Consider the following 27,460-nt stretch of genomic DNA (forward strand, 5'->3'; position numbering starts at 1 on the left):
GTCCTAAGGTCATTCTAGGCAACACATCAGTAAAAGCCACGTTAACCATTGAAGACATGAAGTACCTTGACCCGCCCAGTTCTACTAAGTTTTACCATCATGGCTCTTCAGCCAACGTCTCCCATGGCCACACCTTTGCTCCTCTCTGAAATAGTAAACCTTGTCTCTTTTGCTGACTAAGACCTCTCTTCCTTTGGCTCTTTCCCGCCTTTATTTCCACCACATTTGTTCTTTGCATCTTTAGAATTTCCAGTCATTACTTACTCATTTCATCACTTTTCTTCTGGTTTTACAACCTTAAGCAATAAAAATCCTATAGTGCATGACTACCTTCCCTTTCTCTCCGATCCCCACAACTTCCATGCCTCCTCGTGCTTGATCCATATTCAATGAGTTCCCTTCCTGACCACTTGCTCACTGGCAGTGGTACGAAGGTTGCCAATCAATGATGGGGAAAATTCTCCACAAATTAATGGGCCTTAAATCTGGTTGGGCCCTAAGTCAGCAATTATTGACCATATTCCTGTTTACTTCATTTCCTGTTGCCCATAGAGTTAGTCCTATCCTTCTTAACTTTTTCCCCTTTTGCACAGCATAAGGCTCTTTCCTCTTCCTAGAAAACTTATTTTTCATGATACTGCGGTAGTAATCTTAATGAAACATCTCATTGAGTGCTTTTATTATTAGTTTCTTGATTGAAAAATATGAGGTAGAATATTAAATTGACACAAAGAATCTCATCCACCCTAGATGAGTGCTGTTTTTTCCCCAGGCAAACCAATGTTAAATTTCTTGGGATCCTCTCAAGTATATTTTATGCATATGTGAACATAAATGTGCATCTATTCCTTCTTTATCTAATGTCACTTCCTCCAAACATAGGGAACGGCTTGCGGCTCTCCACCGTGCCATGGGAGCTCAAGCCTCCATGGCTTTGCACTTGATGTTCTCAATGGAAGGTCCTGCCTTGTCATCTTCCCCATCACATCCTTTCCTCAGGTAATCCCCCTTTATCATGATAACCTCACTGTTGAGCACACTACCTAGCATATAGGAAGCATGCAATAAATGTTTGGTGTTATCACTTTATGATTATTCATAAAAGAGTGGTATTTTCTACCTTCAGTTCATCATTGGTAAAATTTAAGCTTTTTTTTTTGATTAAGCAGCTGCTCTTGGGTCTGTGAGAGAATAATAGCTAGGAATTTTCCAAAAGGATTATATAAGGTATGGAAAAATGCCAAGAGATTATTTTGCACAATTTACATGGAAAAAGAGTACAAAAAAAAAAAAAAAGAAGAAAGGAGGAGAATTCTGGGAAACAACATATACCTCATTGGACTGAAAAGAGGTCCTAATTGAGGATATATTTCTGAACTCTTAGTTGATCAGATTGGAGCCCCAGCTGTGTTTTGCTGCTGAATTTTCTGTTGGTATTTCAAAATTCTTTCATCATGCCCTCTTCTGTTTTCCTATGTAATTGGTACTTTACAAATCCTTGACAGTGAACGTGATGTTAGAAAATGAGAAATATATTCCTGGGTTAGCGAGTTAGTAACGGTAACACTGGAATAGCTACTTAGGAGGTGGGGGGCAATTTGGTTGCACGTGCGGGCAGCAAGTCTTACTCAAAGTTACATTTGGATAAGAAAGAAACTGTTTTTACTTTTTGGGGCGTGGTTTTGGGGCGGTAATAACTTCACACTTCTAGTCACCCTTTAGAACTACCCTGTTGACCGAAATTATTTCACAAAACCTATTCCTCAGGTCAGTTCTATTTCTTTTTTGTGCTCTATAAATATCTTCCTAAAATGTATCTACTAAAATAGTAATTAAACTCTCTAGACCAGAAAGAAAAGTTCTGAGGGCATTATAACCTAGGAAAAAAGTTGTCTCCACTTGCTCGCATTACCTTGTTTAAAACACAGCAATGAGATAGTACACTTTCTCTCTACTTTTTCGTCACTATAACTAGAAGGGAATATCCATGAGATAGGCCTAATAAGCGTGCTTCTCTCCTCACATGAACCCGAGTCTGCAGGATTCAGGATCTACAATTTAAAACTCATCTCTGCATTATGCATCTGTGCTGTGACTAATGACTTGATAAATAATGAAAGCCAAGGGTCGCTTTGGTTGCAAAGCAAATCAAAGAGCAGAAAACCTTTGGGACTTCTGTCCATGAATGTCAAGGTCAGGGCCAGCAGCTGCTACAGTGAGATCCTGTCCTCATGCAATGGACATCCAGGCACCTAGTTTCCAGAAATACTTCATAATTCTGCTTCTAACACAGCATGACATGTCCTACCAGCTAAGGACTTCGTATTTTAGGTCAATAAGTATACTTGCAGATGAAATATGACACTAATTAAAGACATGACTGGCACCAAAAAACAAACAATTTTCCAAACATAAAAGCAAAACATGGCAAACAAAAATAGTGAAAATTGCTTAGTTTTATTTTTTGAAAAGTAGTTTTTTTGACATGAATATTCAAATATATATTATTTGGACAAAAAGCTAAGCCTAGAAAAATCCAGTGTTCAGCCATTTCCCATTTGTTAGATGGAAGTTTCTTCCACAGTTGGAATACTAGGTCTTTCTAAGGGACCAGAATTTTGAGAGCTCTGATTCCATATATGTCTTTTTTTCAATATATGTAAATTTTACTTATACACACAAATTACCACACATATGTTATTAAGCGTATATATGTATTTTTTTTAATTAAAAAATTTTTTTTAACATCTTTATTGGAGTATAATTGCTTTACAATGGTGTGTTAGTTTCTGTTTTATAACAAAGTGACTCAGTTGTACATACACATATGTTCCCATATCTCTTCCCTCTTGCATCTCCCTCCCTCCCACCCTCCCTATCCCACCCCTCTAGGTGGTCACAGAGCACAGAGCTGATCTCCCTGTGCTATGCGGCTGCTTCCCACTAGCTATCTATTTTACGTTTGGTAGTGTATATATGTCCATGCCACTCTCTCACTTTGTCAAAGCTTACCCTTCCCCCTCCCCATATCCTCAAGTCCATTCTCTAGTAGGTCTGTGTCTTTATTCCTGTCTTACACATAGGTTCTTCATGACTTTTTTTTTTTTTCTTAGATTCCATATATATGTGTTAGCCTATGGTATTTGTTTTTCTCTTTCTGACTTACTTCACTCTGTATGACAGACTCTAACTCCATCCACCTCACGACAAATAACTCAATTCTGTTTCTTTTTATGGCTGAGTAATATTCCATTGTGTATATGTGCCACATCTTCTTTATCCATTCATCTGTTGATGGACACTTAGGTTGCTTCCATGTCCTGGCTATTGTAAATAGAACTGCAATGAACATTGTGGTACATGACTCTTTTTGAATTATGGTTTTCTCAGGGTGTATGCCCAGTAGTGGGATTGCTGGGTCATATGGTAGTTCTATTTTTAGTTTTTTAAGGAACCTCCATACTGTTCTCCATAGTGGCTGTATCAATTTACATTGCCACCAACAGTGCAAGAGGGTTCCCCTTTCTCCACACCCTCTCCAGCATTTATTGTTTCTAGATTTTTTGATGATGGCCATTCTGACCAGTGTGAGATGATATCTCACTGTAGTTTTGATTTGCATTTCTCTAATGATTAATGATATTGCACATTCTTTCATGTGTCTGTTGGCAATCTGTATATCTTCTTTGGGGAAGTGTCTATTTAGGTCTTCTGCCCATTTTTGGATTGGGTTGTTTATTTTTTTGTTATTGAGCTGCATGAGCTGCTTGTAAATTTTGGAGGTTAATCCTTTGTCAGTTGTTTCATTTGCAAATATTTTTTCCCATTCTGAGGGTTGTCTTTTCTTCTTGTTTATGGTTTCCTTTGCTGTGCAAAAGCTTTTAAGTTTCATTAGGTCCCATTTGTTTATTTTTGGTTTTATTTCCATTTCTATAGGAGGTGGGTCAAAAAGGATCTTGTTGTGATTTATGTCATAGAGTGTTCTGCCTATGTTTTCCTCTTAGAGTTTGATAGTGTCTGGCCTTACATTTAGGTCTTTAATCCATTTTGAGTTTATTTTTGTGTATGGTGTTAGGGAGTGTTCTAATTTCATTCTTTTACATGTAGCTGTCCAGTTTTCCCAGCACCACTTATTGAAGAAGCTGTCTTTTCTACACTGTGTATTCTTGCCTCCCTAATCAAAGATAAGATGACCATATGTGCGTGGGTTTATCTCTGGGCTTTCTATCCTGTTCCGTTGATCTATATTTCTGTTTTTGTGCCAGTACCATACTGTTTTGATTACTGTAGCTTTGTAGTATAGTCTGAAGTCAGGGAGCCTGATTCCTCCAGCTCCGTTTTTCTTTCTCAAGATTGCTTTGGCTATTCGGGGTCTTTTGTGTTTCCATACAGATTGTGAAATTTTTTGTTCTAGTTCTGTGAAAATGCCATTGGTAGTTTGATAGGGATTGCATTGAATCTGTAGATTGCTCTGGATAGTATAGTCATTTTCACAATGTTGATTCTTCCAATCCAAGAACATGGTATATCTCTCCATCTGTTTGTATCATCTTTAATTTCTTTCATCTATAATTTCTTATAATTTTCTGCATACAGGTCTTTTGTCTCCTTAGGTTGGTTTATTCCTAGACATTTTATTCTTTTTGTTGCAATGGTAAATGGGAGTGTTTTCTTAATTTCACTTTCAGATTTTTCATCATTAGTGTATAGGAATGCAAGAGATTTCTGTTAATTTCTGCATTAATTTTGTATCCTGGTACTCTAGCAAATTCATTGATTAGCTCTAGTAGTTTTCTGGTAGCATCTTTAGGATTCTCTATGTATAGTACCATGTCATCTGCAAACAGTGACAGCTTTACTTCTTCTTTTCCGATTTGGATTCCTTTTATGTCTTTTTCTTCTCTGATTGCTGTGGCTAATACTTCCAAAACTATGTTGAATAATAGTGGTGAGAGTGGGCAACCTTGTCTTGTTCCTGATCTTAGTGGAAATGGTTTCAGTTTTTCACCATTGAGGACGATGTTGGCTGTGGGTTTGTCATATATGGCCTTTATTATGTTGAGGTAAGTTCTCTCTGTGTGTACTTTCTGGAGGTTTTTTTTAATCATAAATCAGTGTTGAATTTTGTCGAAAGCTTTCTCTGCATCTATTGAGATGATCATATGGTTTTTGTCTTTCAGTTTGTTAATATGGTATATCACATTGGTTGATTTGCGTATATTGAAGAATCCTTGCATTCCTGAGATAAACCCCACTTGATCATGGTGTATGATCCTTTTAATGTGTTGTTGGATTCTGTTTGCTAGTATTTTGTTGAGGATTTTTGCATCTATATTCATCAGTGATATTGGCCTGAAGTTTTCTTTCTCTGTGACATCTTTGTCTGGTTTTGGTATCAGGGTGATGCTGGCCTCGTAGAATGAGTTTGGGAGTGTTCCTCCCTCTGCTATATTTTGGAAGAGTTTGAGAAGGACAGGTGTTAGCTCTTCTCTAAATGTTTGATAGAATTCGCCTGTGAAGCCATCTGGTCCTGGGCTTTTGTTTGTTGGAAGATTTTTAATCACAGTTTCAATTTCAGTGCTTGTGATTGGTGGTCTGTTCATATCTTGTATTTCTTCCTGGTTCAGTCTTGGAAGGTTGTGCATTTCTAAGAATTTGTCCATTTCTTCCAGGTTGTCCATTTTATTGGCATATAGTTGCTTGTAGTAATCTCTCATGATCCTTTGTATTTCTGCAGTGTCAGTTGTTACTTCTCCTTTTTCATTTCTAGTTCTATTGATTTGAGTCTTCTCCCTTTTTTTCTTGATGAATCTGGCTAATGGTTTATCAATTTTGTTTATCTTCCCAAAGAACCAGCTTTTAGTTTTATTGATCTTTGCTATCGTTTCCTTCATTTCTTTTTCATTTATTTCTGATCTGATCTTTACAATTTCTTTCCTTCTGCTAACTTTGGGGTTTTTTGTTCTTCTTTCTCTAATTGCTTTAGGTGTAAGGTTAGGTTGTTTATTTGAGATGTTTCTTGTTTCTTAAGGTAGGATTGTATTGCTATAAACTTCCCTCTTAGAACTGCTTTTGCTGCATCCCATAGGTTTTGGGTCATCATGTTTTCATTGTCATTTGTTTCTAGGTATTTTTTGATTTCCTCTTTGATTTCTTCTGTGATATCTTGGTTATTAAGTAGTGTAATGTTTAGCCTCCATGTGTTTGTATTTTTTACAGATTTTTTCTGTAATTGATATCTAGTCTCATAGCGTTGTGGTCAGAAAAGATACTTGATACAATTTCAATTTTCTTATATTTACCAAGGCTTGATTTGTGACCCAAGATATGATCTATCCTGGAGAATGTTCCATGAGCACGTGAGAAGAATGTGTATTCTGTTGTTTTTGGATGGAATGTTCTATAATTATCAATTAAGTCCATCTTGTTTAATGCATCATTTAAAGCTTGTGTTTCCTTATTTATTTTCATTTTGGGTGATCGGTCCACTGGTGAAAGTGGGGTTTTAAAGTCCCCTACTATGACTGTGTTACTGTCGATTTCCCCTTTTATGGCTGTTAGTACTTGCCTTATGTATTGAGGTGCTCCTATGTTGGGTACATAAATATTTACAATTGTTATATCTTCTTCTTAGATTGATCCCTTGATCATTATGTAGTGTCCTTCTTTGTCTCTTGTAATAGTCTTTGTTTTAAAGTCTATTTTGTCTTATATGAGAATTTCTACTCCAGCTTTCTTTTGATTTCCATTTGCATGGAATACCTTTTTCCATCCCCTAACTTTCAGTCTGTATGTGTTCCTAGGTCTGACGTGGGTCTCTTGTAGACAGCATATATACGGGTCTTGTTTTTGTATCCATTCAGCCAGTCTATATCTTTTGGTTGGAGCATTTAATCCATTTACAGTTAAGATATTTATAGATATGTATGTTCCTATTACCATTTTCTTAAATGTTTTGAGTTTGTTATTGTAGGTCTTTTCCTTCTCTTGTGTTTCCTGACTAGAGAAGTTCCTTTAGCATTTGTTGTAGAGCTGGTTTGGTGGTGCTGAATTCTCTTAGCTTTTGCATGTCTGTAAAGGTTTTAATATTTCCATCAAAAATGAATGAGATCCTTGCTGGGTAGAGTAATCTTGGTTGTTGGTTTTTCCCCTTTATCACTTTAAATATGTCCTGCCACTCCCTTCTGGCTTGCAGAGTTTCTGCTGAAAGATCAGCTGTTAACCTTGTGGGGATTCCCTTGTGTGTTATTTGTTGTTTTTCCCTTGCTGCTTTTAATATTTTTTTCTTTGTATTTAATTTTTGATAGTTTGATTAATATGTGTCTTGGTGTGTTTCTCCTTGGATTTATCCTGTATGGGACTCTCTGTACTTCCTGGACTTGATTAACTATTTCCTTTCCCATATTAGGGAAGTTTTCAACTATAATCTCTTCACATATTTTCTCTGTCCCTTTCTTTTTTTCTTCTTCTGGGACCCCTATAATTCGAATGTTGGTGCATTTAATGTTGTCCCAGAGGTCTCTGAGACTGTCCTCAATTCTTTTCATTCTTTTTTCCTTATTCTGCTCTACGGTAGTTATTTCCACTATTTATCTTCCAGGTCACTTATCCATTCTTCTTCCTCAGTTATTCTGCTATTGAACCCTTCTAGAGAATTTTTAATTTTATTTATTGTGTTGTACATCGCTGTTTGTTTACTCTTTAGTTCTTCTTGTAATTTCTCCATTCTATTTCCAAGATTTTGGATCATCTTTACTATCATTATTCTGAATTCTTTTCCAGGTAGACTGCCTATTTCCTCTTCATTTGTTAGGTCTGGTGGGTTTTTACCTTGCTCCTTCATCTGCTGTGTGTTTCTTTGTCTTCTCATTTTGCTTAACTTACTGTGTTTGGGGTCTCCTTTTCACATGCTGCAGGTTTGTAGTTCCCGTTGTTCTTGGTGTGTGTCCCCAGTGGCTAAGGTTGGTTTAGTGGGTTGTGTAGGCTTCCTGGTGGAGGGGACTAGTGACTGTATTCTGGTGGATGAGGGTGGATCTTGTCTTTCTGGTGGGCAGGTCCACGTTTGGTGGTGTGTTTTGTGGTGTCTGTGACCTTATTAGAATTTTAGGCAGCCTCTTTGCTAATGGGTGGGGTTGTGTTCCTGTCTTGCTAGTTGTTTGGCATAGGGTGTCCTGCACTCTAGCTTGCTGGTCGTTGAGTGAAGCTGGGTCTTGGCATTGAGATGGAGATCTCTGGGAGATTTTCGCCATTTCATATTATGTGGAGGTGGGAGGTCTCTTTTGGATCACTGTCCTGAACTTGGCTCTCCCACCTCAGAGGCACAGCCCTGATGCCTGGCTGGAGCACCAAGAGCCTGTCATCCACACGGCTCAGAATAAAAGGGCAAAAAAAGAAAGAGAGAAAGAAAGAAGAAGATAAAATAAAATAAAATAAAGTTATTAAAATAAAAAATAATTATTAAAAACAATTTTTAAAAGTAATAAAAACAAAGAAAGAAAGAAGAGAGCAACCAAACCAAAAAACAAATTCACCATTGATAACAAGCGCTAAAAACTATGCTAAAAAAAAAAAACAAGAAAAAGAAAAAAAAAGGGACAGACAGAACCCTAGGATAAATGGTAAAAGCAAAGCTATACAGACAAAAGCACACACAGAAGCATACACATACACACTCACAAAAAGAGAAAAAGGAAAAATATATATGTATGTTGTTGCTCCCAAAGTTCACCTCCTCAATTTGGGATGATTCGTTGTCTATTCAGGTATTCAACAGATGCAGGTACATCAAATTGACTGGAGATTTAATCCTCTGCTCCTGAGGCTGCTGGGAGAGATTTCCCTTTCTCTTCTTTGTTCGCACAGCTCCTGGGGTTCAGCTTTGGATTTGGCCCCACCTTTGCGTGCAGGTCGCCTGAGAGCGTCTGTTCCCACCCAGACATGATGGGGTTAAAGGAGCAGCTCCTTCGGGGGCTCTGGCTCACTCAGGCCGGGGGGAGGGAGGGGTACAGATGCGGGGTGAGCCTGTGGCGGCAGAGGCTGCCATGATGTTGCAACAGCCTGAGGTGCACTGTATGTTCTCCCGGGGAAGTTGTCCCTGGATCCCGGGACCCTGGCAGTGGCAGGCTGCACAGGCTCCCGGGAGGGGCGGTGTGGAGAGTGACCTGTGCTCGCACACAGGCTTCTTGGTGGCGGCTGCAGCAGCCTTAGAGTCTCATGCCCGTCTCTGGGGTCCGGGCTGTTAGCCACGGCTCACGCCCGCCTCTGGAGCTCGTTTAGGCGGCGCTCTTAATCCCCTCTCCTTGCGCGCCGCGAAACAAAGAGGCAAGAAAAAGTCTCTTGCCTGTTCGGCAGCTCCAGACTTTTTCCCGGACTCCCTCCCGGCTAGCTGTGGCGCGCTAACCCCTTCAGGCTGTGTTCACGCCACCAACCCCAGTCCTCTCCCTGGGATCCGACCGAAGCCGGAGCCTCAGCTCCCAGCCCCGCCCGCCCCGGCGGGTGAGCAGACAAGCCTCTCGGGCTGGTGAGTGCTGTTCGGTGCCGAGCCTCTGTGCGGGAGTCTCTCCGCTTTGCCCTCCACACCCCTGTGGCTGCGCTCTCCTCCGTGGCTCCGAAGCTTCCCCCCTCTGCCACCCGCAGTCTCCGCCCGCGAAGGGGCTTCCTAGTGTGTGGAAACCTTTCCTCCTTCACAGCTCCCTCCCACTGGTGCAGGTCCTGTCCCTATTCTTTTGTCTCTGTTATTTCTTTTTTCTTTTGCCCTACCCAAGTACGTGGGGAGTTTCTTGCCTTTTGCGATGTCTGAGGTCTTCTGCCAGCGTTCAGCAGGTGTTCTGTAGGAGTTGTTCCACATGTAGATGTATTTCTGATGTATTTGTGGAGAGGAGGGTGATCTCCACGGCTTACTCTTCCGCCATCTTGAAGCTCCTTAAAAAATTTTTTATTTAAGTATGGTTGATTTACAGTGTTGTGTTAGTTCCAGGTGTACAGCAAGTGACTCTGTTATATATATAACATATGTATGCATATATATATTCTTTTTCAGATTCTTTTCTATTGTAGATTATTACAAGGTATTAAATATAGTTCCCTGTGCTATACAAAAGTCCTTGTTGTTTATCTATTTTATATATATTAGTGTGTACCTGTTAATCCCAAACTCCTAATTTATCCCTCCCACCACCTTCGTTTATCTTTAAACCTTTTGCTATAGTTTTGTTGCCACTAGAAAGAAAGTCATCAGTCTGACTTCCTGCTCTTCCCAGGAAAAATCTTTGACATGTATTTATACATCTTTCTTCCCTCTTCCATTCATGCTCTGAGCACTCAAGGACTCTATACACTTCCTCTTATAGACCAAAGAGCAGAAGAGGAAATATCACAGCTTCTCACACCCAACATTTTCCATGTGACTCCTCCGGGGCTCTTCTGTCCCCAGTTAGGGGAATTCTTTTCCTTGCTCTCATTGACTCTTGGTCTTAACTCTTTGCTTTTCAGAATCTGGAGGCAGCTTCTCGTGGCCATGCACCACTTGTGCTCACTCATGACACGCATCCACAGCCTGGCTTGGAACAAAAACAGCCTCTCTCAAAGGAATTTTAATGCTTTTTCCAGAATTTGGCATTTAATTACTTTTTCGCTAAAAATTTAATTTTAAATAACCATTTATGAACTAGGTATTCACATTTCAGTGGTTTCATATCACAATTCAGTGGATACGAAGGGGAAGTGAAGGATCTTCTTCCTACTCTTAACCCCAGCTACTCAGCTTCACCACCCAGAGAGAGCAAATGAACAAGCATCCATAGTCGGTACCTAGCTCCCTTTTAACATCTATGTCAGTCACTGTCACCTTCTCTCCTTAACTTCTGTTTACATACCCACGTCTGGCTTTGCTTTTTGCTGGCTTTTTCATCACTTACTTTGTTCATTGAATGGAACAGTTCAAGTCAACAATGTGTGCATTTGCAAAAGCAGAATACGGCAGTAATAAAAGACAATTGTAAAACATTTGGAAGTTCAAGGTGTCAGAGGAAAGTTTTATTAATGAGAATGACTCATTCAGGTGAAATTGAAATAAAGTAGACACATTGCAAAATCATTTTCTGTTCTCTATGGGGAATATTCTTGTCCTGTTCCCCTACCTTCCCCCGTCCCCAACTCATCATTTCAACCCCCTTCCTCACCATCAGCCTGAATGTAAGAGCTTTGTTAGAAATGCAAAGACAAGAAGACTGAGCATCCCTTTCTTGGCTTATCATTCGTTTGCTGTTTACGACTCAACTTCAGTTTTCATTGTTGTCCAATAAACAGACCTTTTGCCGTGTTCCTAATTAGGACACAATTTTCTCCTCAGCACAGGTCATGGGGCAGCATACAATGGAGAATTTTGAATCAGGAGACCTAAGTTCAATTTCATCTCCTTCCATATTAGTAATATAACTCTGGACAAGTTATTTTACCTCTTGAAACACTAGTTTACTTATGCAAGAGTGATGAGGTGAGGGCTGGAAGAGACAATGCATGTAAAATGCCAGGTGTATGCTGGGTACCCAACACGTGGGACTTTCTACTGCATACAGTGATTTCAAATTTCCAGAATTTTATTAGTGGCATTTGTTTGGGAGCAAAACCATGGCAACTTTTAAATTGAGATGTAATGCATATAACATGAAATTCCCTTTTAGAGTGTGATCCAGTAGTTTTAGGATACTCACAAAGTTGTATGACCATTGACACAAATGAATCCAGAATATTTCATCATCACCAAAGGCCCCCATATCTTTTAATCAGTTACTCTCTATTCCCCTGCTTCCATGCACCAACCAGCCCCTGGCAACTAATAATCTGCTTTCTGTCGCCATGGATTTACTTATTCTAGACATTTCATATAAATGGTCATACAGTATATGACCATTTGTGTCTGGCTTCTTTCACTTAACATAATGCTTTTGAGGTTCATCCATGTTGTACCAATCTGTACTTCATTCATTTCTATGGCCAGATAATATTCCATTGGATGGATGCACCACATTTGGTTTATCCGTTCATCATCTGACATTTGATTTTTGCACTTTTTGATTACTATGAAGAATGCTACAATAGACATTCATACACAGGTCTTTGTACAGAGATATATTTTCATTTCTTTTGAGTAAATACTTAGTAGAATTGCTAGGTCATATGTAACACTATGCTTGATTCTTTTTTTAGTGACTTAAAATAACAACGTTAATTTATTTTGCTTATGAATCTGCAATTCAGGCAGGCCTGAGGAGAAATGGTTTGTCTCTGCTTGACATGGTCTCATCTGGGGCTGTTCAAATGGGAGCCGGAGGACCCACTTTGGAGATGGTTCACTCACATTGCTACTGGCTCTGGCCGGGAGCCCATCTGGTTGTGTGGCCTGGTCCCTCTCAGTGTGGATCTCTCCCCAGGCAGCTTGAGCTCCCTCATATAAGCATGACTGTTTGAGGAACTGCTGAACTGGTTTCCACAGCTGCTGTACCATTTTTCATTCCCATCAGTAAATACTTGAGGGTTCCCATCTGTTTACATCTCACACACTGTTATTTTTTGTCTCTTTTATTGTAGCCATTCTAGTGGGTGTGAAGGGGTATCTCATTGAGGTTTTGGTTTGCATTTCTGTGATAACTGATGATGTTGAACATCTCTTTGAGGGCTTATTGGCTATTTGTATATAAAAAAGTCTATTCAAACCCTTTAGCTATTTTTAAAATTGGGACTCTGTCTTATTATTGTGTTGAGTTATAAGAGTTCTCTCCTGCAGAGTATTCCATGGGAACTTGAGAAGAATGTGTATTCTTCTCTTGTTAAGGTTTCTATTGATGTCTGGTAGATCTAGTTGGTTTTTAATGTTATAATATTTTTCAAGTCTTCTTTGGCTCATGGATCGCTAGCTAGTTGTTCTATTACTGAAAGCTGAAGTCTCTATAGTTCAAGTTTCCAACTATTATTTTTGAATTGTCTGTTTTGGTGTATATATGTTTATAATCGTCATTCTTTGAGGAGTTGACACTTCCCATTTTTAAATGTCCTTCTTTGTCTCAATTAACAATTTAGTTTTAAATTCTATTGCTCTCACTGATGTTAGTATAGTGACTGAAGCCCTCTTTTAATAACTGTTTACATGTATACACCTCTCCATCCTTTTACTTTCAACCTATTTGTGCCTTTGAATCTAAAGTGTATCTCTTGTAGGTAGCCTATATTAAAATAAAAATTCAGTCTGACAATCTTTTTCATTGTTGGGGAGTGTTTACTCCCTTTACATTTAATTATTATTATAAGATAGGATTTTTGTCTGCTATCTGCTTTTTATGTCTTATTTTTCAGTCCTCTCTTTCTTCATAATTGCCTTCTTTAAAAGAAATACTTTATATTGAACTATTTTAATTCCCTTGTTGTTTCCCTTACTACGTTTTTAAAAGTTATTTCCTCAGTGGCTGCCTTGGGCATTACAATGAACATATTACCTTATAACAATATAGTTCAGATTATTACATATAATTTTCAGTTCAGACAACATAGTTCAACAGTATATAAAACTTTGTTCTTATATAGCTTTGTTCCTTCCCCTCTTCTGTGCCATTATTGTCATATACATTTCATCTTTCTATATAATAAGCACATCAACACAGTTTTATAATTATTGTTTTACACAGTTGTCTTTTAAATCAGATAGAGGAGGAGAGAGGCACAGAGAAAAATACATTTATGCTGCCTTTTCTCTTTATCAGTATTATCTTTATGAAGGCTCTTTTTTTTCCATGTGGATTTGAGTTACTATCTAGTATCCTTTTATTTCAGCCTGAAAGATTTCCTGTAGTATTTCTTATAGGGAAGGTTTGCTAGTGACAAATTCTGTTTTCCTTTTTTTAAAAAAAATCTGGCAATGTCTTAATAACTCTTGCATGTTTTAAGGATAGCTTTGCTGATGTAGAATTCTTGGTTTGCCATCTTTTTCTTTCAACACTTTGAAAATGTATCATCTCACTGCCTTTCTACTGCCATGATTTCTGATGTGAAATCAGCTGTTAATCATATTGAGGGTCCCTTGTACATCCCTTGACAAGTCATTCCTTTACCTGCTTTCAACATTCTCTGTGTCTGTATCTTTCAGCAGTTTATTGATGGTGTAAATCTTTTTGAGTTTCTGCTACTTGTTGATTGAACTTCTTAGATGTGTAAATAATTTTTTAACTCACATGTGGGAAGTGTTTGGTCATTATCTCTTCAAATATTATTTTTACCCCTTTACCTGCCTCATCTCCAACTGGAACACTCGTTGTGCAGATACTGACATGCTTGACAATGTGTCACAGTTCTGTCAGGCTCTGGTCATTTTTTCTCCCTCCCATTTTCGTCTATTCCTCAGGCAGGATAATCTTAATTGAAACATTGTTGATTTTTAAATTCTGCCAGTAACTCTCTTCTCACATGAGCATTTCATGTATAGTATCTCATAGCCACTAATTTCTGTGGGAATAAAACATTACTTTTTATTTCAAACACTTCTGTATTGTTTTAATGCTATGACAGGTGTGTTTCCTTAGTAGTTAAAGACAACAGCTGAAAGATAAACTGCACAAATGGGTTGCAAATGTTGAATTTTTTAGTAGAAAGGTACTCAAGCTAGTATGTAGGAACTAATTTTATTATGAATGGTATTGAATGTACTTTTGAAAATATCAGATGGCAAAGAGCGCTTATTACTAAATTCAGAAACTGGATTTTTGCTCATTTGCCATGTGTTCATTCCAGATATAAAAATGTCATAAATTCTAATTCCGAAGGAAGCAAATGATATAAGACAGTGTGAGTCTGACGCATTCACAGCAAATGCAAAGGAACATACTCTGCAGGCAACAGCAGTGAAAGAAGCATCATGATATTTCACTCCTCTCACCCAAAGATGTTGAGTCTTTTCTACATCACTTTTATAATTTACTTGTGCTTTCTCTCTTCTGTGATTGTATCGCTGTCTATATTGTTGTATAGGTGTTTGTGTGCATCTCTCATCTTCCAAGCTGATCTTGGAACTCATTGTGAGCTGAAATGATCTGTTATTTATCATTGTATCCTGACACTTAGAATAGGGCCTGGTAGGTCAAAGAGGGCACCAGAAGATGGTGAGTTTTATACAAAAAGGCAGTTGTCAGGGTTGCTTTTTGTTTGCTTATTTGATTGTGCTTATTTTGCCTTGGGGAGGAGGCTATATCTCAAAGTAGAACAAATATTGCTTTCTTTCATTTAGATGTTTTCTGAATATTTATCATCTAATAGTAGAAGCTCTGGACTATAGTTTAGTTTTACAATTACGTTTTACTTGTTTTTGACCAAAGGTAAATTCATTTCAACTTTCTGTTATACAGTTTAAATTTGCTTCCAGAAATCTTATGGTTTACTATAAGCCTCCATTCCCATTCTCTCTTTACTTTTACCCCTTTTAATAAATAATAACACGTAGAGGTAAAATGATTTTCCTAAGCAACAATGTTAGTATGTTGTGATGTTTTAACCAATATTTTATAATTTTTTGTGGCAGAAAAACCAGTTAGTAAAATGAACTGTGTCTTGTTTTCTTACTGACTAACTCTTATGAAAAGAATTCAGAAAATAAGTGAGATGTTTTTCTCTTCCTAATGGTCCATCAGGAACCAGGCTTAGTATCACTGGCCTCAAGTTTATTGGGTGTGAGGTCAAGGGGAATGGAGCCCTGTCTTCTATTACCCCAACACGATCATGCAATGACCAACTTAGTGATGACCAAATTGCAAAGCACAAAGGACTTCTCAGTTTCAGGGATTGTTTAGGACCCTCGGACACTTTTATAGCCAAAGGGAGGAGAGGATACCCCCCGCCCCCCAGGAATCATGGATATTGGATACATTGCCATGTTTTATGAGTGGAAACATGGATCCAGATTTTTACTTGATTTGGAAACAAGAAGTTTTGTAAAACTCTTCATGTAAATGTATACATCCTGCAAACATAAATTATTTCCTCCTGTAAGACTGTGGTATTATCATTTCCCCCACAGCCTGAGAGGGAGTGTGTGGCAACTTGGCAAACAAGGGAAAAAAGAGCATCTTCAGTGTAAGAGCAGTGGGTACAGAGCATGCCAATGAAAAAAGAAATAAAGGACTTTCCATGAGTCCAATTCAAGAGCACTGGAGGGAAGAAACTGTGGGTAGAGTTCAGTCTTTAATTCATGGAATCAGCATCTTCTGAATCCTTATCTGCTTTGTGCATGGGGTCTGCTAATACTGACTTCAGAGGGAGATAGGAGCAGAAAGTGAGGATACAGTAAGTTTACAAAAGGCAGGGAGGGAAAGGAATTTCAGGTAGAAGTTGTTCTTTAAAGTAAATCTTGAAAGCTGAGAAGGTCTTTGTCAAGTAGAAAAGGTTTGAATGGCATTCCAGGAAGAAGGAACAACATTAGAATATTAGTCATGTAGGTTAACTTCTGTAACAAAAAACCCCCACATTTCAGTGCGTTAAGACAACGAAAGTTATTTCTCATTTATACATCAGTTCTACACAGTGTTCCTAGCTGAATGACTCTCCTGGTCAAATATTCTCCAGGGCCAATGACTCAGAGATCCAGGTTCCTTCCCTAACATGGCTCCTTCATCTGTATTCTCCATATTCCTCTCCATGCATCTTGAAGTATCATGCTCGTTGTTGTTAAGGGCCAGGCCTGGAAGAGACATGTATCACCTTCACCTTCTGTCCACTGGCCAGAACTCAATCATGTAGCTTTATGTAATTGCAAGGAGGGTTGGGAAAGGTGGGCTAGCTGTATGCCCAGGAGGAAGTAGAAAGGGGAATTGGTGATTGTATATTATGAGGCATAGTGAACAAAGGAAGGGAATGTGAAAACCAGCAGAGCAGGGCTGATTCAAGGAGAGCACTGTGGCTGGCACATAGCATTCAGGAGAAGGTGAGATGAGAGATGGGACTCGAGGGGTGGGAAGGACTCCGTTTGAGGAGAATAACTATGAATTGAAATACAGGCAGGCCTGAGTTCCTAAGTATTGTAAATTACAAGTTGAATGCTTAAATTTCGTGTGGGATGAGTATGCATGAATAGGTAGAGTGTATACCCTCTCATGCCAGGCATGTATCCTGGAAATGAAGAGTCGAAAGACATTCCCTGTTTTTGAAAAGCTCAGAGTCTATGACAAAGACTGATTAGGAGACTTGACAGTTATATCACAGCAGGATAAAGGCTGCATTGGAGCCAACCTGGAAATCAAGGACTGAATCTGAGCTAATCATTTCAGATAAAGATAACACTGGGAGGACCAAGCTCCTCTAGACTATGTACCTTTGACCCGGTCACTGGTCTCCCTAGGATTCACGTTCTTTATTTACAGAGAAGGTGGATTAAATAAACTCTATGCGGCCTCCAAATCTAAACCCCTTTGTCTATGAAAAGGTTGCAAGCAGAGGAATCCATATCAGTAATGTCATCATCAGTAATAAATATTGATTTGACACTTGCTTAAGAATTTGAGCAGAAAGAGTGAAGAAGACAAAGCTTAATAGCCCATCTATCCATCTCAGAATTTTCCCCCAAATCCAGCACAATATATAGAAATTCAAGTTTTCCCTAGACTTGGGTTTTTTAATTTAGCATTCTCTTTGGAGTTTATTTTGTTTCACATATTTTCTCTCATTCACCTTATTCTGTTCTGGACAATATCTGTGAGCAACTTTTTCCTGTATGTTTTTGGGTAGCGTTAATCTCCTTCCTTTTATAAACTGCCTTTTTCCTTCTCCTACCCCTACTTGCAAGAGACACTTTTCAGCTTTCTGAGCAAAGAGGAAGCTTGGTCCAGGCTAATGGTGGGAAAGGACCACTGGGTATTCCTTTGAGCATTTAAATCCCTGTTTCATGACAATAACGAAACTCCCAATCCAGTCATTATTCCATTTATTCAATACATATTTATCTTGAGCAAAGTTAGATATTTTGTATGCCACATTTCTTTAGAAAGCAGAAAATTGTTACAGAATAATTCATTTTCTTGCCTAAAACATACTACCTAATTCAGTTTACAGAGATTCTCTAATGGGATATAGGTTAAGGGTTAATATATTGTCTCATGATTTCAAGATGAAAAACTGGGAACTAGACCCTGTTGACCTGCTTAAGAAAATATTGTGAGAAAAACCTAAGCCCACATAGAGCTGAAAGGCAAAGAAATGTTAGACAACATATTTTCATAAAAGAGGCAATTCAACTTAGGTAAAATGGTTTAAAAGTAATTGATAATACTGAAGTGCTTTTTCCTCAGAATATTATTCTTGAACGTGAATAGACTCACTCGATCTCTAAAATCACTCAACAATCATCCCTTGCCTCAGAATAGACTTTTTCTTTCTGGGATATTGACAGAATGAGTGTTTAGGAAATTTCATTGAAAGGTTATTTTGGGGATTTTTTGTTTTTGTTTTTTCTATAGTGGGAGGAGGAGAGAAAGAGAGAGAGGGATTGAAACTGGCTCTTTTGTTAATCTAGAAGTTGGAAGGAATAAAAGATCACTTGAATAAGAATATAAGCACTCATATTATTACCTACATGTTATTTTGTAAACAGCTTCAGGATCATGTATGGTAGTGGTGACATGTATGTGTGTGTGTGTAAGAGGAGTGGGAGAGAAAGAGCAAAGAGCACAGAGAGAGAAGAAAGATGAAGCGATGATTTTCTTACTCCACTTTCCTAATAACCCTCTTATCTTTGGAGATAAAGGAGCCTGTCTGAAAGCTGGCCCTGACCTTGACGTGCTCTCTGCCACCTGCCCCATCAAGCTACGCTCCCCTTGCTCCAGCCGTCTCACACATGAAATGATTTACCATCACAGCTGAGTACCTGCAGGTCGGTATCAGTGTAGGTGGAAATATTTGAGTCCTTTCAGCCACTAATTTCTAATTGGATTCTGGCTGCCACTCTGAAACAGGAGCATCGCTGTTCTTGCTTTTGTGCTGTCCAGGCTAATTAATGAACAGACTCTTTCATAAGTAGATTAACGGAAGTCATCTCATTACCCAAAGTTATTTCAGGCATGGCTATATTGCACCTCATTAGACAAGCACGAATTGAGGCAGCTTTCAATTAGAGGACAAAACACATGTACAGTGTGGGCCTCATTATTTTTATACCTTATTTATTTATTTTTAACATCTTTATTGGACTATAATTGCTTTACAATGTTGTGTTAGTTTCTGCTGTATAACAAAGTGAAGCAGGTATATGTATACGTATATCCCCATATCCCTTCCCTCTTGCGTCTCCCTCCCACCCTCCTTATCCCACCCCTCTAGGTGGTCACAAAGCACTGAGCTGATCTCCCTGTGCTATGCAGCTGCTTCCCACTAGCTATCGATTTTACATTTGGTAGTGTATATAGGTCAATGCTACTCTCCCACTTCGTCCCAGCTTACCCTTCCCCCTCCCCGTGTCCTCAATTCCATTCTCTATGTCTGCGTCTTTATTCCTGTCCTGCCACTAGGTTCATCAGAACCTTTTTTTTTTTTTAGATTCCATATATATGTGTTAGCATACAGTATTTGTTTTTCACTTTCTGACTTATTTCACACTGTATGACAGACTCTAGGTCCATCGACCTCACTACAAATAATTCCATTTCATTTCTTTTTATGGCTGAGTAATATTCCATTGTATATATGTGCCACATCTTCTTTATCCATTCATCTGTTGATGGACACTTAGGTTGCTTCCATGTCCTGGCTATTGTAAATAGAGCTGCAATGAACATTGTGGTACATGACTCTTTTTGAATTATGGTTTTCTCAGGGTATATGCCCAGTAGTGGGATTGCTGGGTCATATGGTAGTTCTATTTTTAGTTATTTAAGGAACCTCCATACTGTTCTCCATAGTGGCTGTATCAATTTACATTCCCACCAACAGTGCAAGAGGGTTCCCTTTTCTCCACACCCTCTCCAGCATTTATTGTTTGTAGATTATTTGATGATGGCCATTCTGACCGATGTGAGATTACATCTCAGTGTAGTTTTGATTTGCATTTCTGTAATGATTAATGATGTTGAGCAGTCTTTCATGTGTTTGTTGGCAGTCTGTATATCTTCATTGGAGAAAATGTCTATTTAGATCTTCTGCCCATTTTTGGATTGAGTTGTTTTTTTGATATCGAGCTGCATGAGCTGCTTGTAAATTTTGGAGATTAATCCTTTGTCAGTTGCTTTGTTTGCAAATATTTTCTCCCATTCTGAGGGTTGTCTTTTCATCTTGTTTATGGTTTCCTTTGCTGTGCAAAAGCTTTTAAGTTTCATTAGATCCCATTTGTTTATTTTTGTTTTTATTTCCATTTCTCTAGGAGCTGGGTCAAAAAGGATCTTGCTGTGATTTATGTCAAAGAGTGTTCTTCCTATGTTTTCCTCTATGAGTTTTATAGTACCTGGCCTCACATATAGGTATTTCAACAATTTTGAGTTTATTTTTGTGTATGGTGTTGGGGTGTGTTCTAATTTCATTCTTTTACATGTAGCTCTCCAGTTTTCCCAGCACCACTTAATTGAAGAGGCTGTCTTTTCTCCGTTTTATATTCTTGCCTCCTTTATCAAAGATAAGGTTACCATATGTGCATGGGTTTATCTCTGGGCTTTTTATCCTGTTCCATTGATCTATATTTCTGCTTTTGTGCCAGTACCATACTGTCTTGATTACTGTAGCTTTGTAGTATAGTCGGAAGTCAGGGATCTTGATTCCTCCCACTCCATTTTTCTTTCTCAAGATTGCTTTGGCTATTCGGGGTCTTTTGCATTTCCATACGAATTGTGAAATTTTTTGTTCTAGGTCTGTGAAAAATGCCATTGGTAGTTTGATAGGGATTGCATTGAATCTGTAGATTGCTTTGGGTAGTATAGTCATTTTCACAATGTTGATTCTTCCAATCCAAGAACATGGTATACATCTCCATCTGTTGGCATCATCTTTAATTTCTTTCATCAGTGTCTTATAGTTTTCTGCATGCAGGTCTTTTGTCTCCTTAGGTAGGTTTATTCCTAGGTACTTTATTCTTTATGTTGCAGTGGTAAATGGGAGAGTTTCCTTAATTTCTCTTTCAGATTTTTTCATCATTAGTGTATAGGAATGAAAGAGATTTCTGTGCATTAATTTTGTATCCTGCTACTCTACCAAATTCATTGATTAGCTCTAGTAGTTTTCTGGTAGCATCTTTAGGAAGCTCTATGTATAGTATCATGTCATATGCAAACCGTGACAGCTTTACTTCTTCTTTTCTGATTTGGATTCCTTTTATTTCTTTTTCTTCTCTGATTGCTGTGGCTAAAACTTCCAAAACGATGTTGAATAATAGTGGTGAGAGTGGGCAACTTTGTCTTGTTCCTGATCTTAGAGGAAATGGTTTCAGTTTTTCACCATTGAGAATGATGTTGGCTGTGGGTTTATCATAAATGGCCTTTATTATATTAAGGTAGGTTCCCTCTATGCCTACTTTCTGGAGACTTTTTATCATAAATGCGTGTTGAATTTTGTCAAAAGCTTTTTCTGCATCTATTGAGATGATCATAGGGTTTTTATCCTTCAGTTTGTTAATATGGTGTATCACATTGATTGATTTGTTTATATTGAAGAACCCTTGCATTCCTGAGATAAACCCCACTTGATCATGGTGTATGATCCTTTTAATGTGCTGTTGGATTCTGTTTGCTAGTATTTTGTTGAGGATTTTGGCATCTATGTTCCTCAGTGATGTCGGCCTGCAGTTTTCTTTTTTTGTGACATCTTTGTCTGGTGTTGATATCAGGGTGATGGTTGCCTCGTAGAATGTGTTTAGGAGTTTTCCCCCTCTGCTATATTTTGGAAGAGTTTGAGAAGGATAGGTGTTAGCTCTTCTCTAAATGTTTGATAGAATTCACCTGTGAAGCCATCTGGTCCTGGGCTTTTGTTTGTTGGAAGATTTTTAATCACAGTCTCAATTTCAGTGCTTGTGATTGGCCTGTTTATATTTTCTTTTTCTTCCTGGTTCAGTCTCAGAGGTTGTGCTTTTCTAAGAATTTGTCCATTTCTTCCAGGTTGTCCATTTTATTGGCATATAGTTGCTTGTAGTAAGCTCTCATAATCTTTTGTATTTCTGCAGTGTCAGTTGTTATTTCTCCTTTTTCATTTCTAATTCTGTTGACTTGAGTCTTCTCCCTTTTTTACTGATGAGTCTGGCTAATGGTGTATCATTTTTTTTAATCTTCTCAAAGAACCAGCTTTTAGTTTTATTTATCTTTGCTATCATTTCCTTCATTTCTTTTTCATTTATTTCCAATCTGATCTTTATGATTTCTTTCCTTCTACTAATTTTGGGGCTTTTTTTGTTCTTCTTTCTCTAATTGCTTTAAGTGCAGGGTTAGGATGTTTATTTGAGATTTTTCTTGTTTCTTGAGGTAGGATTGTATTGCTATAAACTTCCCTCTTAGAACTGCTTTTACTGCATCCCATAGGTTTTGGGTCGTCATGGTTTCATTGCCATTTATATGTAGGTATTTTTTGATTTTCTCTTTGATTTCTTCAGTGATCTCTTGGTTATTTAGTAGCATATTGTTTAGCCTCCATGTGTTTGTATTTTTTACATTTTTTTCCCTGTAATTGATATCTAGTCTCATAGCATTGTGGTCAGAAAAGATACTGATACAATTTCAATTTTTTTTTTTGAAATTTACCAAGGCTTGATTTGTGACCCAAGATATGATCTATCCTGGAGAATGTTCCATGAGCATTTGAGAAAAAAGTGTATTCTGTTGTTTTTGGATGGAATGTCCTATAAATATCAGTTAAATCCATCTTGTCTAATGTGTTATTAAAGCTTGTGTTTCCTTATTTATTTTCATTTGGGATTATCTCTCCATTGGTGAAAGTGGGGTGTTCAAGTCCCATTCCATTATTGTGCTACTGTCGATTTCCCCTTTTATGGCTGTTAGTGTTTGCGTTATATTGAGATGCACCTATGTTGGGTGCATAAATATTTGCAATTGTTATATCTTCTTCTTGGATTGATCCGTTGATCATTATGTAGTGTCCTTCTTTGTCTCTTGTAATAGTCTTCATTTTAAAGCCTATTTAGTCTGATCTGAGAATTGCTACTCCAGCTTTCTTTTGATTTCCATTTGCATGGAATATCTTTTTCCATACCCTCACTTTCAGTCTGTATGTGTCCCTAGGTCTGAAGTGGGTGTGTTGTAGACAGCATATATATGGGTCTCGTTTTTGTATCCATTCAGCCAGTCTGTGTCTTTTGGTTGGAGCATTTAATCCATTTACATTTAAGATAATTATTGCTATGTATGTTCCTATTACCATTTTCTTAATTGTTTTAGGTTTGCTATTGTAGGTCTTTTCCTTCTCTTGTGCCTCCTGTGTAGAGAAGTTCCTTTAGCATTTGTTGTAAGGCTGGTTTGGTGGTGTTGAATTCTCTTAGCTTTTGGTTGTCTGTAAAGGTTTTAATTTCTCCCTTGAATCTAAATGAGATCCTTGCTGGGTAGAGTAATCTTGGTTTTAGGTTTTTCCCCTTCATCGCTTTAAATATGTCTTGCCACTCCCTTCTGGCTTGCAGAGTTTCTGCGGAAAGATCAGCTGTTAACCTTATGGGCCTTCCCTTGTATGTTATTTGTTGCTTTTCCCTTGCTGCTGTTAATATTTTTTCTTTGTATTTAATTTTTGACTGTTTGATTAATATGTGTCTTGGCGTGTTTCTCCTTGGATTTATCCTGTATGGTACTCTCTGTACTTCCTGGACTTGACTGACTATTTCCTTTCCCACGTTAGTGAAGTTTTCAACTATAATCTCTTCAAATATTTTCTCAGACCCTTTCTTTTTCTCTTCTTCTTCTGGAACCCCTATAATTTGAACGTTGGTGCGTTTAATGTTGTCCCAGAGGACTCTGAGACTGTCCTCAGTTCTTTTCATTCTTTTTCTTTATTCTGCTCTGCTGTAGTTATTTCCACTATTTTATCTTCCAGGTCACTTATCCGTTCTTCTGCCTAAGTTATTCTGCTATTGATTCCTTCTAGAGAATTTTTAATTTCATTTATTGTGTTGTTCATCATTGTTTGTTTGCTCTTTAGCTCTTCTAGGTGTTTGTTAAACGTTTCTTGTATTTTCTCCAATCTAGTTCCAAGATTTTGGATCATCTTTACTATCATTACTCTGAATTTTTTTTCACGTAGAGTGCCTATTTCCTCTTCATTTGTTTGGTCTGGTGGGTTTTTACCTTGCTCCTTCATCTGCTGTGTGTTTCTCTGTCTTCTCATTTTGCTTAACTTACTGTGTTTGGAGTCTCCTTTTCACAGGCTGCAGGTTTGTAATTCCCTTTGTTTTGGTGTCTGCCCCCACTGGGTAAGGTTGTTTCAGTGACTTCTGTAGGTCTCCTGGTGGACGGGACTAGTTCCTGTGTTCTGGTGGGTGGGGCTGGATCTTTTCTTTTTGGTGGGCAGGGCTCATCCGGTCGTGTGTTTTGGGGTGTCTGTGAACATAGAATGATTTTAGGCAGCCTCTCTGCTAATGGGTGGGGTTGTGTTCCTGTCTTGCTAGTTGTTTGGCATGGGACGTCCAGCCCTGGAGCTTGCTGGCCGTTGGGTGGAGCTGGGTTTTAGCATTGAGACGGAGCTCTCTGGCAGAGCTCTCCCCGATTGATATTACGTGGGGCCGGGAAGTCTCTGGTGGTCCAATGTCCTGAACTCGGCTCTGCCACCTCAGAGGCTCAGGCCTGACACCAGGTTGGAGCACCAAGAGCGTGTAAGCCACATGGCTCAGAAGAAAAGGCAGAAAAAAAGAAAGAAAAAAATAATTAAAATAAAAAATAGAAAGTATTATTTTTAAAAATGTAATAGAAAAAAAGAATAGACGAACCAAACCAATAAACGAATCCACCAATGATAAGAAGCAATAAAACCTATACTAAGATAAACATAAAAGTCAGAAATAAGTCAGTCACCCACAGCCAACCCTAAGTCTACAGTTGCTCCAAAGTCCACCACCTCAATTTTGGGTTGATTCGTTGTCTATGCAGGTATTCCACAGATGCAGGGTACATCAAGTTGATTGTGGGGATTTAATCTGCTGCTCCTGAGGCTGCACAGAGAAATTTCCCTTTTTCTTTGTTTGCCCAGGTCCTGATGTTTAGCTTTGTTTTTGGCCCCCCCTCTGTGCGTAGTTTGCCTTCAGGCTTCTGTTCCCACCCAGACAGGACGACGTTAAAGCAGCGACTAATTAGGTGGCTCTGGCTCACTCATGCTGGGGGGATGGAGGGTTATGATAGTTATAATGGGAATGCAGGGCAAGCCTGCGGTGGCAGAGGCCAGCATGACGTTGCAGCAGCCTGAGGCACGCCATGTGTTCTCCCGGGGAAGTTGTCCCTGGATCACGAGACCTTGGCAGTGTCAGGCTGCACAGGCTCCTGGGGGTGTGGATAGTGACCTGTGTTTGCACACAGGATTCTTGGTGGCTGCAGCAGCATTGTTAGCATTTCATGGCCATCTCTGGCATCCAAGCTGATAGCCATGGCTTGCACCCTTCTCTGGAGCTCGTTTAGGTGGTGCTCTGCTTTCTGTGGGCAGACAGGGAAGGAATCCCCTCTCCTTGTGCACCCCAAAACAATGGTCTCTTGCCTCTTTGGCAAATCCAGACTTTTTCCTGGACTCCTTCCCAGCTAGCTGTGGTGCACTAGCCCCCTTCAGGCTGTATTCACGCAGCCAACCCCAGTCCTCTCCCTGGGGTCTGACCTCTGAAGCCCTAGCCTCAGCTCCCAGCCCCCACCCACCCTGGTGGGTGAGCAGACAAGCCTCTCAGGCTGGTGAGTGCTGGTTGGCACTGATCCTCTGTGTGGGAATCTCTCCGCTTTGCCCCCTGTACCCCTGTTGCTGTGCTCTCCTCCATGGATTCGAAGCTTCACCCCCACCTACCCCCCGTCTCCACCAGTGAAGGGGCTTCCTAGTGCACGGAAACTTTTCCTCCTTCATAGCTCCCTCCCAGAGGTGCAGGTCCCATCTGTATTCTTTTGTCTCTGTTTTTTCCTTTTTTTTTTGCCCTACCCAGGTATGTGGGGAGTTTCTTGCCTTTTGGGGAGTCTGAGGTCTTCTGCCAGCATTCAGCAGGTGTTCTGTAGGAGTTGTTCCACATGTAGATGTATTTTTGATGTATTTGTGGGGAGGAAGGTGATCTCCACGTTTTACTCCTCCACCATCTTGAAGGTCCCCCCCTTTATTTTTAGAATCGTTTTGTTTTTCTCATGTTTCCAGAAAGGATTCTTAGCTTTCATTCCTCTACCTATGTTCTCATCCAGGATAAAATTTATTTTATTTTAAATAAAATGGGTGCTGATTTTCTACTAGATTTATAATCAGAAGGTTTTGTGCAGCCCCAGATCTGTCACTAAATAAATATGTGATCTTTGTGAATTTACTCAGTGTGTCTGAGTATGATTTTTTATTTGCAAAATTATAAATAATAGCTTGATACCTTATTTACCTTCTAGCATTGTGAGAATGTGAACAAAAGTACTTAATAATCCCCAGTGTCTTCCTCTTCCCCACATGCATATCCCTCCCTCCTTCTTTCCATGATATCATTGCATTCCTACTATGATTATGTGTTCTTTCTCAATTTCAACATTTTAGTCTACAACCCTTCCTTGACCTCCTCAACTCTAGTGAGCTACCCCTCCAACTTCACTTCATGGTCTTGGGAACAACCTAATCTTACCATAATCCTATCCAAACCCATTGTCACATCCTAACTAAATTTTTTGGGAGTTAGCTCAAATAACTTCACTTTCCCTTCTCTTTCCTCTAAATAGTTATATATCTATTTTTAGTTTATTTTTTGTTATATTCATAATTATATATTTAATTATGAATAATCTATTGAAACCTCAGTTTCTTGTTACATCAACTATAGATTATATTTCTCAATTCCCATCATAATGTGACAGTAATAGAGAATACAACCTACCCTCCCTATCTTCCTCCATATTTTGAAGACTGTACTTTACTTTTATATAGCCAAACTAACAAAACTGACATTTTTGATACCTATAATTAAATCTCTGTTGATTTTTTAATTTCAAGTTTTGAAGACCAATAAACAGATCTTATAATTTTGGATAAACAGTGAACTAGATAAAATGAAAGCCCTCCTTCCTCAGTCACCTAAAAATGCAACATAAAATAGGCAGAAATCTCAGAGGGTTATATATTGAGTGAAAAATCTGCTTACTTGCTAGGATGGATAATAAGAATCTTGATTGTCTTGGTCTGGGCTTAGGGGACAAATAGTGTCCCCTAGGAATTTTTAGTTAAGGTTCTATGCCATAACACGCTACTATGAGATACAGGAATCAGTAACTGGACAAGTTAATAGTCAGGATAGTCCCAAGGCAGCAATGCA

The sequence above is a fragment of the Balaenoptera ricei genome, chromosome 14 (genome assembly GCF_028023285.1).
Source record: "Balaenoptera ricei isolate mBalRic1 chromosome 14, mBalRic1.hap2, whole genome shotgun sequence".
NCBI classification, from domain to species: Eukaryota; Metazoa; Chordata; class Mammalia; order Artiodactyla; family Balaenopteridae; genus Balaenoptera; species Balaenoptera ricei.